The 19,674-nt window shown below is 38.5% G+C and overlaps 1 long non-coding RNA gene across 1 annotated transcript in view; it reads left to right on the top strand.

Annotated features, from left to right (window-relative positions):
- The window catches only part of LOC113993992, a 77,074-nt gene extending 62,288 nt beyond the window's left edge, over positions 1–14,786 (top strand). Inside the window, exons 2-5 of the long non-coding RNA XR_005564512.1 lie at positions 2,200–2,300; positions 6,542–6,630; positions 13,723–13,860; positions 14,473–14,786. This is a non-coding gene — a long non-coding RNA (uncharacterized LOC113993992). The remainder of the gene's footprint in view (positions 1–2,199; positions 2,301–6,541; positions 6,631–13,722; positions 13,861–14,472) is intronic.
- The last annotated feature ends 4,888 nt before the right edge of the window (positions 14,787–19,674 follow it).

The raw sequence follows: 19,674 nt of genomic DNA, 5'->3' as shown, positions 1-19,674 counted from the left end.
AAGGCATCCAAAAACGTGACTTCAATTGGAGAGGAAAGCTTGAGAAGCAGGAACCTGAAATTATAGGGTGTGATAGAAGAGCCTTTTGAAAAGTATTGTACAATAAAAATGCAACATGGGTAGATTTCTGATGTATTTCGGTCTGCACAACCGTATGTATCATATAACATATCTATCTAGAAGTTTATGATGCTGCAAGACCCTTATCTTCAATATGTGTAAACCATCTCAGTCATATGATCTTTAAGGTCCCTTCCAACCCAAACCATTCTATGATTCTACGATAAACAGATGTTTCTTACAGATCATAAACATCTCGTGCTAAGCTGCTGCTGAAATAGTTTAACTACTGTTAGTGTTTTAGGGCCAAGAGATGGGAAAGCACCCACTGGATTTTATTCTTATGTGCTATCAAAAATAATTAACTGTAAGAGCCTGTTACTGGTTTTCACAGAATATATTTTCTGAATGGGTTGAATGGTCTCTACAAACACGATAAATCCTTAAGTTGGCAGTTATGCTAATTTTACTGCAGTTCTGTTAGTGGTTGCCTACATCATCCTGATGTTTTTTTCAGTTCTTTAGTGAAAAAGTGAAATTTTCCTTGTGCACGGTGATCATTTCTGGTATTAAAATAAACTCTATATTGCAGAGTGAAGGGAAATAAACACTGTAATGCTAAGTTTAATATACAAGTATAAAAGGCATATATGCCAGTGTTTCAAAACAGAGAGATGAAAAAGTAAATTGAGTTTGTTAAATGACCTTAAATATTTTCTGGCCTCTCAATTATGTTGCAGTAATAATGACTGTTCCATAAATCAACAATACCTTTCTCAGCAGATCAGAAACACAGGTGTCAATCTTGAACAGTTGTAACAGCTTGAACCGGGAAATTCAAAGGAAAGTAAAAGTAAAAGATTGTATGATATCATATTCAGTGTCCCACTGCACATAAAGACCAATATACTGTCATTCACACTAACAGCAACTACTGTAATATTTCATGTAAAAGAGTATATGTTTCTAAGGGATTGTACATTCAATTAATTAGGGATCAGAATCAGGAATAGGTTCTCAAATAATATCTGCTTTTCCCCACAAGATAATTTCAGAACTGTCAGTAATATAAATGAATAACGGTAGCAGTGCTATCTGGCACTAATTACAGCACCTACCCCTACTGTGATAGTAAAGATTGCCTCTTGCAATGGTAATAGCTAACATTTGAATGGTGCCTTTCATCTCCAAAAATCCCCAAATACTCTTCAAATTAGAAATCTGATCTTTCTAGATGTATGCAAATCCTTAATGAAGGAGGTTTCAGACAGAAAAAGTATTGCTTTTTTAACATCTACGTGTCTGATGACCCTGTAGTCTTTATCTAGAAGCACACATTGATTTTTGGAGGTTAAATTACTCAAACAGAAAAAATCACCGAAACATCAGGAATAAAACCAAGTGTGCAAACCACACTTCCAAACCCCCAAACATTTCTCTATTGGCACAAAAATGTTCAAAGACTTGTACTTTGTAATAGCAGTTCTTTTCCTTCCTCCCTCTTTACATTTCTTTCATAAATGTCATTTTTCTTTACTCAGTTACTCACATGTAAATACACAAAACACCTAGTAGCAGCGGCATAGCTTACTATATATATTTGTTATAGTTTTTACCAGTATTAATTCTACTGTTACTACTCAAGGATAACTCTCATCAATTTATCTGAAACATTTAGAACTGGGAATTTGGTAAACAGATGTTCTTCATTTGTCATGGAAATGTGGTAACACTGAGCCAGTGCAGAAGTTAGGAAACTGTATAAACAAGCTATTTTTTCAGAATGAAATGATTGAAGAAATGAGCTATTCTATTTGGGCAAATGTGGCTACTGACAGTGACATATGGGTGGGGCATGTGACTCAAACATAGGCTCATATGAAAAGGTTGAGGGGCCCTTAAAGATCCCAAGAAGTGAGCAATCTGTTTGCCGTCTCAGTTGTGACTCAGTGGTAAGAATGCAAGTGCCTGTGTGTGTGCTGCATCTCTACATAACTGGTCTTCCTTACAAGTATAGTTATTCACCCTGTTAGAGGAATGAAAGCTCATTTTAACCTAGCATTCTTTAATATGGGAGACGTAAGACTTCTGATTTCTCTTTTTTAATGCTAAACTATATTTTCTTCATCAACCAATGAGATTTCATACGGAGGAAGAAAATGTTCTCATTCATTGCAGATGGATAACAACTAAGTTGGGGCTCCGAAATTCTCAAGGATCTTTAGAGAAAAGCCAGAAATGTAAGTATTTGAAAATTTAGGCTTTAATCAAGGTGCTAGCCCATCTTTAAAAGAGCAATGAAGTACATTTTTGAGACTACTTTACTTTGATGGAATATAAGCACCTGCTTAAACTGAAACACATATTTAAATAAGCATCTGCTTAAGTGATTTGCTGAAACCAAGTTTCCACTGCTTTCTCTGGGAGAACCTTTATGCCCTTCTCAGCAGCAAGCATCAATAAAGAGGCCTGATTACATTATAAAGTCTCTAAGAAACACTGTTTAATGCTGACTTTTTAGGTCATCACTGCTGGGAATAGCAAATAGTTTTTACTTTGCCAGGTGAGATTAATTTCTAAATAAATGAGGCTACAAAATACCCTACACAGCACTTGTGGCTGTTCTGCTCCTGTAACTGGATAGAAAAAAAAATAATGATGCTTTTTAAAAGCTTACAGTTTGAAACATGTGGCAATATCTTTTGTTTATTCTTTCTCACTAAAAAAAAAAATCCCAACTGGAAATATGATAGGTAAAATAATGGGCAACAAATTCTTCCTGCAGCTCTGCTTTGAAACAAAATGCTGATTTGTTTTTTCTGTCTGTAGTTTTAAAATGTGCCAACAAGGATGTAAATGAAATGTACAAATAGAGGAAGAATGAGCAGCTGTCTTGAGAGCAAGCTGCAAGTTTCCACTAAATATCTACAGTATTAGGACACTTGTTAAAAAAAAAAAAAAAAAGAAAACCAGAGTAAAGCTTCTGAGATGTATTCCAAATTGGGAGAAAACAAGAAGTCTATCAGCAAAACCTGACTGCTGTCAATACAAGTGAACTAAGGCTTACTAACGCTATTCAAATTTAATAGTCTAGTATGAATCTGCTCTACTAATCAGTTAATATTATTCAATTATAATTAAACAACAAATACTATATTTTGCTCTGTCAGTTTCTATGCATTTCCTCAGTACTGATATCACCTACTAATATGAATTTTTTTAGAAGATTCTGCTTTGAAATGAAAGGGTCATGATGAAAGAGGCTGGTAGTGGTCTGTCATTGATGGCCTGTGCAGATAGGCACATTATGAGATTGTGCTGAAGTTCTCTGATTGAATGACAGGTACCCACTAAAGGCATTCTCTCACTCCCCTTTGCAACTGGACAGAGGAGAGAAGAAAACAGCAAAGGAGTCATAAGTTGATTGCTGGGAGAGGTCACTTACTAATCATCACAGGCAAAACAGACTCAAAGCGGGGATACTAGTTGAATTGATTACTAACAGAGTCAGAGCAAAAGAGTGATAAGTAAAATAAACACATCTTCTGCCCACCCCTTCTTCCTTCCATGTTCTCCCTCCCCCCCCAGCAGTGCAGGGGGATGGGGAATGGGGGTTGTGGTCAGTTGTTGTTTCTGTCACTGCTCAGGGAAAGGAGTCCTTTCCCTGCTCCCATGGGGACACTCCTATGGGAGACAGTCCTTGATGGACCTCTCCAGTGTGAGTCCATCCCTTGGGCAATAGTTCTTCCCAAACTGCTGTCCCATGGGTCACTCCTCCATGAGGTGTAGTCTTTCATGAACTGTGGGTCCTCCACAGGGGCCACAAGTCCTACTCAGGAAAAACGTGCTCTAGCATGGCCCCTCTCTTCATGGGCTGCAGGTGTCCGACAGGATCCTGCTCCATCTTGGGCCTCCCATGGGGTCACAGCCTCCTTCAGATATCCACCTACTCCAGTAGTGGCTCCTCCATGGGCTACAGGTGGGTCTCTGCATCCTCTTGGTCCTCCATGGGCTGCAGGGACACAGCTGTTCCCCCATGGTCTGCACCACGGGCTGCAGAGGCCACAGCTCCAGCATCTGAGCACCTCCTCCTCCTCCTCCTCCTTCTTCACTGACCTTGGTGTGTGCATTGTTGTTCTCATGTTCTCACTACGCTCTTCCCTGGCTGGAATTTTTTCAGTGCAATATCCTTCTGTTCTTAAACATGTTAAAACAGAGGCGTTACTATCACTCTTGATTGGCTCAACCTTGTGGCAGGAAGCCCATTCTGAAGCTGGCTGGCATTGGTTCCACGGGATAAGGGGGAGTTTCTAGCAGTTTCTAAGAGAAGCCACCCCTGTAAATCCCCTGCTACCAAAACCCAGCCACAGAAACCCATTACACAGAACCCCACTACACAGAATCCCCCTTTCCACTAAGAGGAAGTTACTCTGCCTCCTTGAATTATTGGGCTTTCATAAACCCATAAACACAAAGATGCTGTTCCCAAACCATGAAAAGGAAGCCTGATAGCAATAAGGAGGATAGAGAGGACTGAGTGCCTTTCCATGGGCTAAATACACACGAGAACAGAAAGGGTCTACTTAGGACAGATTAGTCTCTTTCTGTTTCTAATCCATCTCTAGAAAAATCTGTACTACTGGTGAAAGCAAAAGCCGTGTGACATAGGTAACTATTGTCAGCTTATTCAGACAGCCTTAGGTTAGTGTCACAGTTAGGATTTAATTGGGATTTCTGAGCTAAAATGCATTTAGGTCTGCCATATGAAATTTTAGTTTGTTGAAAAGGAATATGTTTAGCATTGCCCTAAAAACTTCAGTGATGTACACAAATACTGAAAAATTATAACCTTGTATAGGTTGGTGAAAGGCAATCTGGGGAACTGGTTGGTTTTGGAGGTCGCCTTATTGTGCAGAATCTAATATTCAGGGTTGGTTTTGTTGTTTGATTACAACAATGAAATCTCAAGGCTACAGACTGCAAAAGAAAACCTTATTTTTGTAAGCCAGTTGTAACCTGCAGTAATGTCTTTCTCCCTGTTCAAGAGCCCAGAGAAATATAAATGCTTCAGCAGGGTGTTAACTTCTGAGCCAAAAAATAATGGTTAAATTGTCCAGTCATAATACTCTTACTTTCCTGCCAAAAAGGGAACTTATTTTTTGTTTCTATATGTAACTCTACTCAGCAGTGACAGGTAATTACCTCCATGTTAAAACTTCGAAAAAGGCAGATTAAAAATAAGAGGATGAGGTTAAGATGTAGAAGGATCTTATGTTCAACTGAAGGAATAATTTAATCCTCATAAGTTCAGTGATAACAGAAAATATCAGACTATTTTCTTTTACATTTCCTAAATAGCTGTTGTAGGAAAATGAACCATATAAGACCATTTGCTAATGTATTTCCATAGTCCACATCATCTCATTTTCATTTAAGAAAATACAAGCCTAGCACCTCACTTAGCCTCAAAATTAACTTCTAACTCAGAATCAAATTGCTCTATGCAGAAAAGCTACCAGCTATTTTTTTCTATTGAGAAAAAAACCCCTCATCTATCCAGTATTTATGCAGCTGTATTTGTAACTTCATAGGTTGTATTGTTCGTATAATAGAATTCATTTTTTTATCCAGAATATGTTATAAATCATTGAGTCTAAGACTTCAACTCTCAATTTTTCATGGAAATTAATAAACTATTTAGTTCAGAGCACTCATAGTTTATTCAGATAAGGGTCCCATGGGTTAGATCACTTTCCGTTTCCATTAGTATATATATGACATCTGTTGCCTTCCTACCTTTCTTTCTCTCTGTCTCCCTTTCACTTTTGTTATGACAACAGGCAGACTGTTTAAAGTATTCATGGCATATAAGGGCAACCCAATGGCATTTCAGATACAGTTCTGTGTCACAATAAAATACAAACTCTGCTTCATGTCTTTTGGCCACTAAATATATATGCTTTTCATATAAGGATAAAATTCTCAACAGATTTACTTTCTTGTGGAACTAAACATCAAAACTCCACAATTACTGAAGGAAATAACACGAGTTTGAGATTTCAGACTACTTCCTCAGTCTCAAATGCTCAGTTCAAATATTCATGAGTCTATGAGGCAGATAAATTGTTCTGCTATGTTATAAAATTTGTCTCTGCTCTTTTCTTTATGTATGCATGCAAGAAACATTTACTGTGACCTAGGCAAAATTATTAATTTCCACTTGTACCAGCTGTTTCAAACTATTTCTGAACATTGCATTTACCAAAGCAAATACAAGAGTATATTTCTAAAAAATGTGTCATGGAGTGATTTTCACACTGATAACTTTTCCTTTGATTACTTGGTTTTCATCACTTGAATGAAAGGCATGTGTTTTGAGTAGCATAAAAGTCCTTGACTCTATCTTTTTAAGCCCTGGTAAGAGGAAGTGTTGCTTGCCTTTTCTAATTGTTTGTTATTTCTTTGCTGTTTCTTTCTGCAGCATTTTGACTGGGGCTTCTGTGCTTTTGCCAAACCTCCAGCCCTCTTGGGACTTAAGCTGACATGAAATTGTCGTTGTAATGCTTTCAGGTAAGAGCATGAATCAGTGTCTGAAACTCTCATGTTCTACTCTGAAAAAAACAATATGAACACTGTGATTCATGTTTCAGCACATGCCAAATAAAAATCAGATGCCTGTCACAATGCTGCATCTTGTGACTTTTCACTGTTCTGAAAAATCCCAAATCAGCTCATGAGAACATGTGTTCCAATGACTTATCACCACAGCACTCCAAAAAGTTGCTATCATTCCTTGTGGCTTTCAGAAATAATTCCATCTTTCTTACAGGAAGATAATTTTGTGACAAAAAGAAGGTAGATCTTTTTTCCTTCACATAAAAAATTCAGCAGTTCACCTCTAAACTGATGCACAATTTCTTCTGTATCCTATCAGGCTTCCCTTTCCCTGTTTTAGAAACAGTAACTTGCATTTTGTTATATAATTCCATCCCATGTTTTACCAGAATAAAGGTCAAGGCCAAGTGTCTCTGGGTTGCATGCTAAAACCTCAGAAAATAAGACTGACCACGCCTGAGTCTGATCTGTGCAATGGCATGTACTTGCTCCCTTCATCTCCAACAGCTGATACCCCTGATGGCCTATAAATATCCATCTGAGTGTTGTCATTGTTTATTTTTATTATTTTATCAACTCCCCTTGTCTTTTGTGCTTGACTTTACAAATGAGGCATAAAAGGTCAGGAGAGAAGTTCTTTCAGAGGAAGGGGAGTATTTTCCCACCTGGGAAATATTATTAACACAGTATTATGTAAAGCTGGAAAGCTGTTGAAAGATTGAAATATAGTTTAAAACAAAGCATACTTCTCATTCTTTGATGATAAATATTTTAAGAGTAATTTCAAACTGGAGGAGTTTTAGTTGAATCATTGTTTTTTTGCAAATTGGCTTCCCTACACAAGTAGAACATTTACTCAGAAAATCTTGTTTCTTCAGAGAGTACATCAGTTCTTTCACTCTGTACTGAACAAAAAGAAATCAAAACAAGGCAATGCACCCTTGGGCAGGTGATCTACTACTAAAGTCTTCAGAGAAATTTTAGTCATAAAAGCAAAAAGGAGCTTCTCTTTGCTTGAAGAAGAGCTGACCCTCACGTCGTTACAACCTCCTTTCAGGTTAGGCTTAAAAACATTCTGTACCTAAGGCTGTAACACAAATAGCCATATAACTGTCCTAGGAAAAAGAATAACCAGTGTCTTCCTCCAACACAGATAGTTTGCACTTCCAGCTATTCTCTGGCCCACAGGCAATTTGGAAGTCAGGCAGAGGAGTTGTTCATGAATTCATGGTTCTGACAGTGATAAGAGGCCTGTTCTCAGCTACCATTTTTTCCCAGACACTTATCAGAGCACTTGGAAGTGTGTAGCACATGAACAATGCAGCTCAGAATAATGGAAAAGGCAGCCAGGAACAGACTGTCACCATCAGAATAATTTATCTAGCCTAAAGTCTTTTGCCAGAAGACCATCTCAAGAAAAATGGCATTCAAGGGCAGGTAGAGGGCCAGGTAAGTAGACCTAGTTGACCTCCTGTAACATCACATAACTTATATAACTTATGACTTATAGGCTGATCTTGCCCAGTGTTAGAGAAGGTGCTTATTTTGCGGCCAGCACAGAACTTAATTCTAAATCATGTTTCCAAGTATTCCCTTCAGTTCATGTTTAAGTCAACTAGGGATAGTTAAGAAATGAAATTTAAAATTCTCTCTCTCTGCCATGGTAAATTTTGATATTTTCACATTTCTTTTCATCCAAAATCAAGATGAAATACCTGGATTTCTTGTAAAACATAGTTATTTTTATATTTTGAATCAATAATATTAAATATATCCATATTCCATAACATTAAGCCGAGTTGTTGTTAATCTAACTGGAAGTCCTTCTTCAGGGAGGTGTGGAAATGTGATCAGAAACAGAGAGATTTCCCAGGGACACTGTGAGTACTTAGGTCAATAAACAGTTTAAAGGTAAATCACCCCCCAAAAAACAATTATGGTTTGCTTTTCTTGATAGAGATGTGATCAGTTTGCAAATTTTGCTGAAAATGTTATCTTGTGGAGGCCTACATTTTACATGAAATCATTGTTATTATGGAAAAATGGCCATTCCTTATATTTATAACAAATATCTGTTCTGACCTAAGGAAGCCATCACTTATATATGATCTCCTTACAAGTTTCTTCATAAATTTACAATTGTATATCCATGCAACATACTACATGTTGATTTAGGAGCATCCAAATGGGCTGCAGATATGTTTGAAAATGAGGTGCAGAGTTGGATGTCAATGAGAGATGATGCACAAGGGCAAATTACCTTCCATCTGTGAGTACAAAAGTTCTCAATAAGACCCGGTGTATGATAGGTATGGTAATAAGAAATGAGATGGTCTCTCTCCTCATTTACCTCCTTTGAGGTGGTTGGACTTTTTTTTCTACAGACAATTTTCCAGGTGTCCTCACATTATTCTTATAGCCTCATATGAGGGAAAAACTTGGTAACCATCACCAACTAACCACTATCTAATACTAATGTGAAAGTAGGTTAATTCTAGATCAGTCCCACTGAATACATGTTGCTTGATGTTAAGCAGCTGTATAAGTGCTTTGCAACTTAGGGCTCGTAAATAGATTTTTACAATTTATTCATCAGTAAAAAGAATCTTAAAGCCATTATTATGACAACTTATCATATATTCTCTGCAATACTTTGTTATTGTCATTTATCCCATTGCCTTAAATAACACTTATATGTATACAAAAGCACATACACATACAACCAAGGGGTTAAACTTCTGGGTTGGGAAACTGTTTAAAATCTCTGTCTGTAAAATGTCATTTTTTACTAAGGTATGTAGAAATTGTCTTTGAACAAATGAGCCTGTTGCTGAATATCGGAATCCAAATGGGAAATGCTATTTAGTGGTTAGAATAAAATGGTCTGTATGGTGAGGAATAGATTAGGCTGCCTCACAGTGACTGAGCAGAGATAATAAGAGATGATATGAATGTGGAAATAGTAATTTGCAATGGGCCTTGTAACACTCGTAGCAAGCATCTGAACAGTCAGAACATGGTAGAATGGTTCTACCTTTCCTTGTTTAATAAAAAATGTGCTCCAGACATTTGCCTCACTGAGCCCTTGAGCAACTATAAGTCTGCTGACTCTTTTGCTCTACTGTTAGATTTAGGACAGACTATTTAAACAGTTGCATTAGACAGTGACAGTTTACTTTTGAACAGAGAACAGGCATCTGTAGCCTCTCACTTTTGTGCCATCCTCTGCATTGTTTTATTTGATGCTTAAAAATAAAAAAAAAATTGAAATCTTTAAGTTTTAAAAAATACTCACTGTAGAATCATAGAAAATGCTGAGTTAGAAGGGACCCACAAGGAATCATTAAAATCCAGATCCTGGTCCTGCACACAACAGCTCCAAGAGTTACACCATGTGCCAGAGAGTATTGTCCATACAATTCTTGAACTCTGTCAGGCTCCGTGCTGTGACCACTTCCCTGGGGATTCTGTTCCCAACCACCCTCTGGTTTCCCATATATCCAGCCTAAACCCCATATTCCCATATATCCAGCCTAAACTTCCCCTGACACAGCTTCATGCCATTCCTTTGGGTCCTGTCACTGGTCACCAGAGATCAGTGCCTGCCCCTCTGCTTCCTCCTGTTAGGAGGCTGTGGACTGCTATGGGATCTCCCCTCAGTCTCCTCCAGGCTGAACAAGCCAAGTGACCTCAGCCTCTCCTCATATGGTTTTCCCTCAAGGCCCTTCACCATCTTGATTGCCTTCCTTTAGACAGTCTCTAATAGCTTTATGTCCTTCTTATATTGTGGTGCCCAAAACTGCACACAGTATTCAAGGTGAGGCCTCACCACTGCAGAGCAGAGTGGGACAATCACCTCCCTCAACCAGCCAGTGATGCTGTGCCTGATGTCCCCCAGGACACAGTTGACCCTTTTGGCTGGCAGGGCGTACTGGCAATTTATTGCGTCTGTTCCATAGGTGAGCAAACTGAGATATGAGGATGACATTGCTAGAGAAAAACTTTTAGCATCTCTGCATGTTGAGCAGTTCACTTGAGGTTTTTTATGATGGACAAGCAAGAATGAGTGGTTACTTTTGAATATGCTGACTCATATTCAATTTGTCCCCAGGTCCCTTTCCACAGCACTGCTCTCCAGCCTCTTGTTCCCCAGTCTGTACATACATCCAGGTTTGCACCATCCCAGGTGCACAATCCGGCACCTGTGTTTGATAAAGTTCATACGGTTCTTGATTGCCCAGCTCTCTAATTTGTCAAGGTCTCTCTGCAGGGTCTGTCTGCATTTGAGGGAGTCAATATCTCATCCCAATTTATTTTCATTGGAAAACTTAGAATACCTTCAAGTCCTGCATCTGAATCATTTATCATCAATGTTCTGCAGGAACCTTCTGGACTGTGTGTGCCTGGCTGTGTTGTCTTTCCAGCAGAGATCAGTATGCCTGAGCGGGTCCAGAGAAGAGCAACAAGGCTGGTGAAGGGACTGGAGCATAAGTCCTATGGGGAGAGGCTGAGGGAGCTGGGGTTGTTTAGCCTGGAGAAGAGGAGGCTCAGAGGTGACCTCATCACTGTCTATAACTACCTGAAGGGAAGTTCTAGCCAGGTGGGGGTTGGTCTCTTCTCTCAGGCACTCAGCAATAGGACAAGGGGGCACGGGCTTAAGCTCTGCCAGGGGAAATTAAAGTTGGATATCAGGAGAAAATTCTTTACAGAGAGAGTAATCAGGCATTGGAATGGGCTGCCCAGAGAGGTGGTGGATTCACCATCCCTGGAGATTTTTAAACGCAGATTGGACGTGGCACTGAGTGCCATGATCTAGTAAACGGACTGGATTTGGACCAAGGGTTGGACTCGATGATCTCGGAGGTCTTTTCCAACCCAATCGATTCTATGATTCTATGATTCTAAGTTCACCATGAACACCAGAGCCTGTGACTGTGAGGCTCCTTCCAGCTGTCTCTAGAACTTCGTCTTCCTGATGGGGTGGCACATAGCAAACACCCACAGCAGTGTCACTGTGTTAGTCTGTCCCCAAATTCTTACTCATAAATTTTCAACTTGTTCTTCATCCACCCCTCAACAGAGCATGATACATCCCAGTTACTCTCTCATGTAAGGAGCAACTCCACCACCTTACATTGCTGGCTTGTCTTTACTAAAAAGTTCATAGCCATCCATGACAGCATTCCAGTCATGCAAGCTATCCCATCGTGTCTCTGTAACTGCAATGAGATCATGGCGTTGTGACTGCACAGAAATCTCTAATTCTTCCTATTTATTTCCCATGCTGTGTGCATTTCAGAGAGGTAATCAAGTGTGCAGGTTTCCCAGCAAGGGTGCAAGAGGCTCCACCACAGCCATACACACTCTTGAGGTGGTTTGCCTTCTGGATCTCATTTTGGGAGGCAGATAAGGAACATTTGTCACTTCTCTGTTTGGCCTGGCTTGTTCCCCAGCCGGATTTGATGCTGTGAGCATTGCTACTTTGGACCCCACACCCTGAGTCCTTAGTTTAAAGCCTGCCTCATCAAGCTGGCCAGCCTGTTGCCACAGATTCCCTTTCCTCTTTTAGACAGGTGGATGTATACTTGAAGTATGTTTGAAGGCATGATTCATAAGGTTGGAAGATTGTGTTCTAAGCTAGTTGCCAAAAATAGAAGTGAATGAAAGAGGTTTATCTGTCTTTGTCAATGCTACAATATTAACAAACTCAACAGCTTCCCTGGGGTACCCTGGGACTCTGAAGGACTGAGTTGTGTGAAGCTGCAAATTTTTCACAGTACTGCTAAGCACGCAAGAGAAAGTCACTCTGACAGCCAAGATTCTGTCTCCAGACATTTTTTTTAACAGATGATGGCCAGAGCAGCCAGCTGGACTTGAAGCTAAATCCAGATTTTAAAAATTCAAAAATCTGAAGATTAGTTATGGCATGTTATCGAAATAGTTTTATTGATGGGGTGATGCTCCATATGCTTCAGAGACTGATTCCATTATTTTTTTCCAAAGAAAAAGAATCATAGAAAAATTAAACACATGGAATTATGACAATGACTCCATCAGGACCAAGGTGGTTCCAGAAGTACTCTCACAAAAAAAGTGAAAAAACCAAAACATGACAGAGGGCTCTCTACCACTGTGTCAGCCTGCATACTTCTCTGCTTCTCTGACCTGCCTTTGGAGAAGGAGGCTTGACTTGTGGCACTTAATTGTCCATGATTCTTTCATGAATCTTGGACTTCTTTTTAAAAAAAGTTGCTTACAAGCTCTTCTGCTACAGCTTGAGTTTGGAAACAACAGAGAAACAAGGTACAAAACACCTTTCCTGTTATGGATTCATTCTTGATTTGGGGTATTAAGTACTAGAAGGATATTCAGTTTTACCTCTCTTAAAAATAATATTTCCACTCACCATATATCTCAGAATGTTTAATAACCTGGATTCAGTATTGTCTAATTCCATGCTACTTTACACCAATGGAAAGGGAAACCATAATACCACCAGATAAGAACAATAGTATTTCTCATATATATTTACACTCACTCTGTAGGAGAGTAAATGATAACATATTGAGGGCCTTGGTGAAAATTTCTTTCTAATCTTCTTATACTTTCTTAGGAACAAGCTATATTTAAAGCTGCATTAAATCTTAATTTCTGTGTGGCCTTTTCCTTCTATCAGCATTTTCCACCTGGTTTCAGTTAATGTTTGCACAGTTCTTTGGAAGAGCAAGCACCAAGTCTTGGTTTTTCTTTCCTTCTGTGTAAGAGGAAAAAAACTGACAGCCCTATACATAAAGATGAATGAATGACTTATAAATAATTTGAGCAATGACTGCTGCTACTTTATCATTCAGTTATATACTTTTCATTGACTAATGTGGAACTGCAGGGAGCCCTGTATATAAAAAGAGCCATGTACTTTCATCTTCTTTAAGCAGCAGAGCACCTAACTGCTAAGTATATATGCATGCAGATACAAAAAATTATGTAAAGACATAGAACATGCCCTAGATGACTTGTTTAGACTGATGGGCTTGTCATTTCTTTCAGGTGGGCTTGGCCTTGTCATTTCTTTCAAACAGGATGGAACAATGTTGTGGAACAACAAACCCACTATCATTCAGATAGAGAGCTCACCAATCCTGCTGACTGCAGTACACCCGTCAACTTATCGTGTCTGTTCCATAGGTGAACAAACTGAGATATGAGGATGACATTACTAGAGAAAAACTTTTAGCATCTCTGCATGTTGAGCAGTTCACTTGAGGTTTTTTATGATGGACAAGCAAGAATGAGTGGTTACTTTTGAAAATTAGATTAGCACTTGCCCTAAGATTTTCTGTACTATCATCTCTTCCTCTTTCCTTAACTTCTGTACTATCATCTCATGTCTGAGATGTATTTTGAGGAGGCAGGACCTTAAAAAATACACATTGCATTATTAATAGCATCACCAAGCTTTCTCTCATAGGAGTAAATATTAGGTACTGAACATGAATGATATCTAAGGAATTTTTATTGTGATTAATGATGTGACAAAGAATAACAAAAGAGGCATTAATAGTTTGCCTCCTGTTATCAGAGATTGCTGCTTTCTATGTACAGAATGGCCATTTGTCAGAAAGGGACTTCACTTAACAGTGAAGCATCAGAAAACGTGTTCACATGATAAGCAAGCTGCAAGTATGATGGGCTTTTCTAATAGGTCAGATTATAGCACTTACTGGGAAGCATGCAAAGGAAGAAGGTTCCTTACGAGTCTCTGACGAAGCCATATGTCTTATGTTGCATCATAAGCAGATTGCAAGTCAGCCATACCATAGTCATCATCACTTCTAGTTCTGAAAGACTGAAGCAGCAGATATCAAAAAGGAGTGGAAGTTCAGGAGCTGCTGAGACTCTACAGCTAACACTTCCTGAGGCTCTGCTCTTCAAGATATTTCAGCTATAACTTGTCAACTGGATAAGGAAGAAGGCCCATTGTATACTTCAACTTTGAAGAAGGTTAAATGTGACTTTTTATCCTTTTCTGATGTTCATACCCTGATAAAATTTTGTAATATACTGTCTATTATCTTTTTCCCCAATAAATTCTGTTACTGTCTTTATTTTCATTTGGCATAAGAAAAGGATCATTTCAAGTGCCATGACTGAAATCAAGTCCCTCCTCTCTTTCAAGTGTCATTGGTCAATGGAGTATTAGTAGACTGTCATCCTAATACATTTCCCTGGAGTACCTAGAGAATAGTAAAATGCAGCTGAACTGAATGGTATAGGCTGTTCTAAGAATTATGTAGTACTGACCTGTAGAGACAGCATTACTTAGCATTACCCAAGAAATTTCATGGACCACAAGAGAGGCTATGAACCACAAAGGTCACAAATTACTTTTCAACACCATTTTATCTTGGAAAATAGACATGAGGGAAGTTGCAGTTCCCTCAGTTTCCTACACTGTCTGCAAGTCAACTGTACTGCAGAAAGCGACTGAAGTATGAGAGACTCTCATTCCTACCCTTACTCCAGTTTATTTTATGAGGTATAACATATTCACCTATTCAGGCTTCCTCAGTTCCAGTGGCCATCATTTACAGAAGACAAAACCAAGACAACAGGAAATGGAAGTTGTTACCTGGACCAAAACTGTGTGATTTAATACAGTGAGGTCATGTTCCTCTTGTCAGTACAGCTGCATAGAGACATAGGCAACCTTTGTCTCATCCACTGGGTATGAAATACTGGGCCAATAATCTACACCAATACAGACATATACTGCCAATACTTTGTTTTCACTGGGAGTTATTGATTCCTCAGAGGAGTTTGCTAGTGCTTGATAGAGTTCAGACTTTGATAATAATATATTTTGATTACATCTCTTGCCAAAACTAGCTTTCAGTGCTTTTGGATTTTAAAGGAAAACTTTTTAGGAATAGAACATACTTCCTGAATTCTACTTTGCCTCCTTTTTTTTTTTTTTTCCACAGCAAGTAGAATCTCTGTGGTAGATACAGTTCTTCCATGGAGAGTTTCACTGAAAATATAAGAACATTTCTAAGAAAAGTCTTGACAGCTATGTCATGAATAGAAGTGCATAGGACATTGGCTTCTTCAGTCTCAGTTAATAATGTCATATCCTTTAGAAATTTGCAACAGCCTGCTTTGTTACTATAAGACTTTAGGTGTCAGATGGCTCTCTCTTAGGAAGGCTGTACTTGCCAATTTTTTACAGAGTAGACTCAATTTCACTGTGTTGGAAAAGTCCACTCTCCCTCTCCTAGAGACATTATTAATTGACCAAGCTTTGACATCATAGCAAGTGCACAGAGAAGAGAGAAGAAGCTGCTAAGAAGCAAATGTACCTTGTACAAATAATTCCAACTTTATTCCCCCACAGGAAAGAAGAACGTTGCGTTTTGTACACACAAATTACACAGCTTTAGAGTAGTAGTTATAGTCAGTCCACCATAACTTTTTTTGCCTTCCATGAGTTAAAACCCATACAGACTATATGCCCTCTCTGCTCAAGTGTCTTCTGCCAGAAAACAGTTGAACAGGTTTGATAGCGTACCAAGGCAAACAAAATGCTCGGTTTTCCCTGCCTGTGGCTTGGAAACAATTTTTACCATCAGAGGGAGAAGAAGGACATCCGCTGAGTTCTCCAAGACTCTCTGCCCCAGAGAGTCTTAGAGAACCTACTAAGGGAAAATAACATAATTATGGCTTGATTTGCTTACCTGGTCATGATTTAATCCTTGTGGATGTTTTATGGGAGTGGTTTTGTCTGTTTCTTTAGTCAGTCTCTAAGAAGTTGTGCTTACACTACACTGATTGCATATGTCGGATTATTCTGCTTTTAAAGATCACTGTTTTACTGGAAATCCCTTTCCGGGAATCAAGCAGTATAATTTTTACTCCCGTGAGATAAGTTACAATAGTGTGAATACCAAGCACATCCTTATGAATCTCAGAGCTCTAAAGGCACAGATATTGCAGCACGTGTCAGAACAAAATTGTATTAACTATGTGTTCCAACATTTATTCCAAATCTAACCAGTATATGTCTTTTACTTCTTTAGGTCTGTGAAACTGCTCCAGTCTTAATAAAACATTCCTCTTGCTTTAGGACAGTGTCATTGTTTCATCCCGGCCAGCAAATACCACACAAGCTCTTGCTCGCTTCCCTCCTCACTCTTCCTCAGTGTAGAGAAAAACTGGAAAAAAGGAAGTCTTGTGCATTGAGATAAGAACAGTTTAATAACTGAAACAAATAAAATATTAAAATTACAATAATAATAATAATAATAATTTTAATTAAAAGGAGAGAATGGAATAACACCTCAGAGAAAAAGGTGGTATACAATACAGTTACTCACCACCTGCTGATTATTCCTAAGCAGTAATCAGCACCTTCTGAGCAACTCCCCCAGTTTATATACTGGGCATGACATTTTATGGTATGGAATAGCGCTTTGGCTAGTTTGGGTCAGTTGTCCTGGCCATGCTCCCTCCCAGCTTCCTGTGCACCTGCTTGTTATCAGAGTCTGGAAAACTGAAAAGTCCTTGACTTTAAATAATCACTACTCACAACAACTAAACTGTCAGTGGGTTGTCAACATTATTCTCATATTCAGTCCAAAATACAGCCCTGTACCAGCTACTAAAAAGAAAATCAACTCTATCCCAGCCAAAGCCAGGACAAGCAGTCAAATCACATGTTCTAAAATCGCAGATCCTTGCATGCAAATCTTCCTCAGCTACTCTGACTTAAAAATCTGGCATGAGAAATCTTTTCTGATATAAATTTATGAGACTTTAGTTCTAATATATTTTTTCTCATTCTATTTACATCCTCCTGTTTGTAGGAAGAGACAAGACCAAAAATAAAGTATAAGAGAAGTTAAATTAAATTTTTAAATATGCATAAGAATATCTAATGGGCTGAAGACAGCCTCGGGAAGTCATCAGAGCCCATATTTATCAAATTAGTTAGTGACTTTGACAGTTCAGCTGCAAGAGGGATGACCTTTTGCCTCATTTTCACAGATCTAATTTGTCATTTGGAGTTGATATGAAAGGAAGATGATTGGACCTATGTTAAATCCGTATATAGATTGCCTAGATTGTGTGTTCTGAAATGGAGGCAAAGTCTGTGCCCTAATTTTTGTCTATTAGTAATGACATTTTTGTTCTGCTAACTGTGGTCAAGAATTTGGAATTTGGATCCTCTGTTCTCTTGTATGAAATATGTTATATTACCCATCTTGTTAATAAAATATAGCTGATGAGCTCTGTCAAAACTGAGTCTTACAGATTAACAAAGCATATAGTGCCATGCTCTGGTAAATGATAGTGATAAAATAGCTTTACTTTTTATTGATATTCCACTGTTCTGAAACAAAATAGCTATTAAGTAAGAAAATGAGAATGTTTTTCTCTCCTATAACTTACTCCACTGGGCAGACATCAAACAAGACCAATAGAGAAGGTCAGTTCATAAACTGAGGTTATGATGCTTTATTCACTGGCAAAAATTGCATGGTTTCTTGAGATCTTTTGATAATGTATATGCAGAAAGCGTCACTCTGCTTCTTAGAAACAATACCATACAGAGCATAGTACTGTGAGGAGTAGGTGAGGTCAAGAACAGTGTCTCTAGACTTGTGGCACAGAAAAGAGGGAAGAGGGAGAGTTAGCATATAGAGAACAAAAAAAGAATTGAGATAGTAGTAAAGTAAACAGTAACTGACTAATTTTTTCCCATCTCACATTTTCAGTTACCTAGTCTTGTAGATGTGACCTGACAGAAACAAATGTTTGGTTCACTGTCCTGAATATTTTTTTCTTTGCTTTTCTGTCAGATGGGTACCAAATGAAAACATAGACAATAGGTAACAATCCATCAAGACACAAAGGAACTTAGATGAAGATGCAGAGTGGAAACCTCCAGATGAAGTCTTATTAAATACCACAGAGATTCAGTCTGATAATGTCTTAGTACAGCTCAGGTTACTTTTCTCAGCTTATGGATAACAGCTCCTATGGGAACTGTGAAGTAGAACCAGCTTTGAAAAAAGTGAATTGCTGAAAATTTTGCTAGAACTTAGTATTTATAGTTCTACTCTGCCCTTCAAGATTCAATTTTCTCTAATAATCCATTTTAAAATATAGACACATGGATTGTGCATTCTTGTCAATGACATTTCCTTCTTATTTAACAACTCGAGGGGGTTGCCAGCCAGAGAATGATGAAAAAAACTATCACCTCTACCTCCTGATGAGAAGAGATGAAGTAAGCAGCAGGTGAAAGACTGGGTGTTTTATTTACTACAAAGCTAGGCTTGAAAGTTTTCTCTAGCCTAGCCAAAAGACTGTCATTCTGTAACTTGTATTTCTCGTGAAAACAGAAAAACTGCAAAACTTTTCTTTTTCTGAAAGACTCTGCACAACATATTTGGCCTGTCAGCTAATGTTTTGAAACAGAAAATATGTCCTTAAGGACAAGGAAGATGCACCTTTCCTTGATTATATTTTGTCTCTGTCATTACAAAACAAGATTTTTACTGTTGAGTTACAAAATAAAGTAGGGTTTGAGGGAGCCATCTTAGTATATTTTGACAAATCCCTTCTTTCTTGTGCCAACTAAGGCATCACAATATAAATTAGTTTCTGCAAACTGCTTACTGCCGTAATTAACTCTGCTACGCTCTAGGGTCAGAAATAGCTGTTTTATAACTGTTGCAAATCAAACTGTTCTGCCATCAAAGTAGTCACTTGCCAAGAGACCATGACACCTCATCCTTTAGATGGATATGGCTTGAAAACACCCCATTTTATTTGTCCCTGTGAGACTGAATGGGCATCCACTATAAAATTGCAGTGAGGGAAATGGAAGTTGAATCAGTGACATGTTTAACGGTGCATAACCTTTATTATTCTGCTCCCAGGAGCATTGAAATTTGCACAGCTTAGCAAGTCACAATCTGTAATGACAGCACTTAGTAC

The sequence above is a fragment of the Pipra filicauda genome, unplaced genomic scaffold (assembly GCF_003945595.2).
Source record: "Pipra filicauda isolate LSUMZ 115617 unplaced genomic scaffold, ASM394559v2 scaffold32_size4067784_pilon, whole genome shotgun sequence".
Classification (NCBI taxonomy): Eukaryota; Metazoa; Chordata; class Aves; order Passeriformes; family Pipridae; genus Pipra; species Pipra filicauda.
The sequence above is the reverse complement of the archived record's forward strand: the minus strand, read 5'-3'. Positions and strand labels throughout refer to the sequence as shown.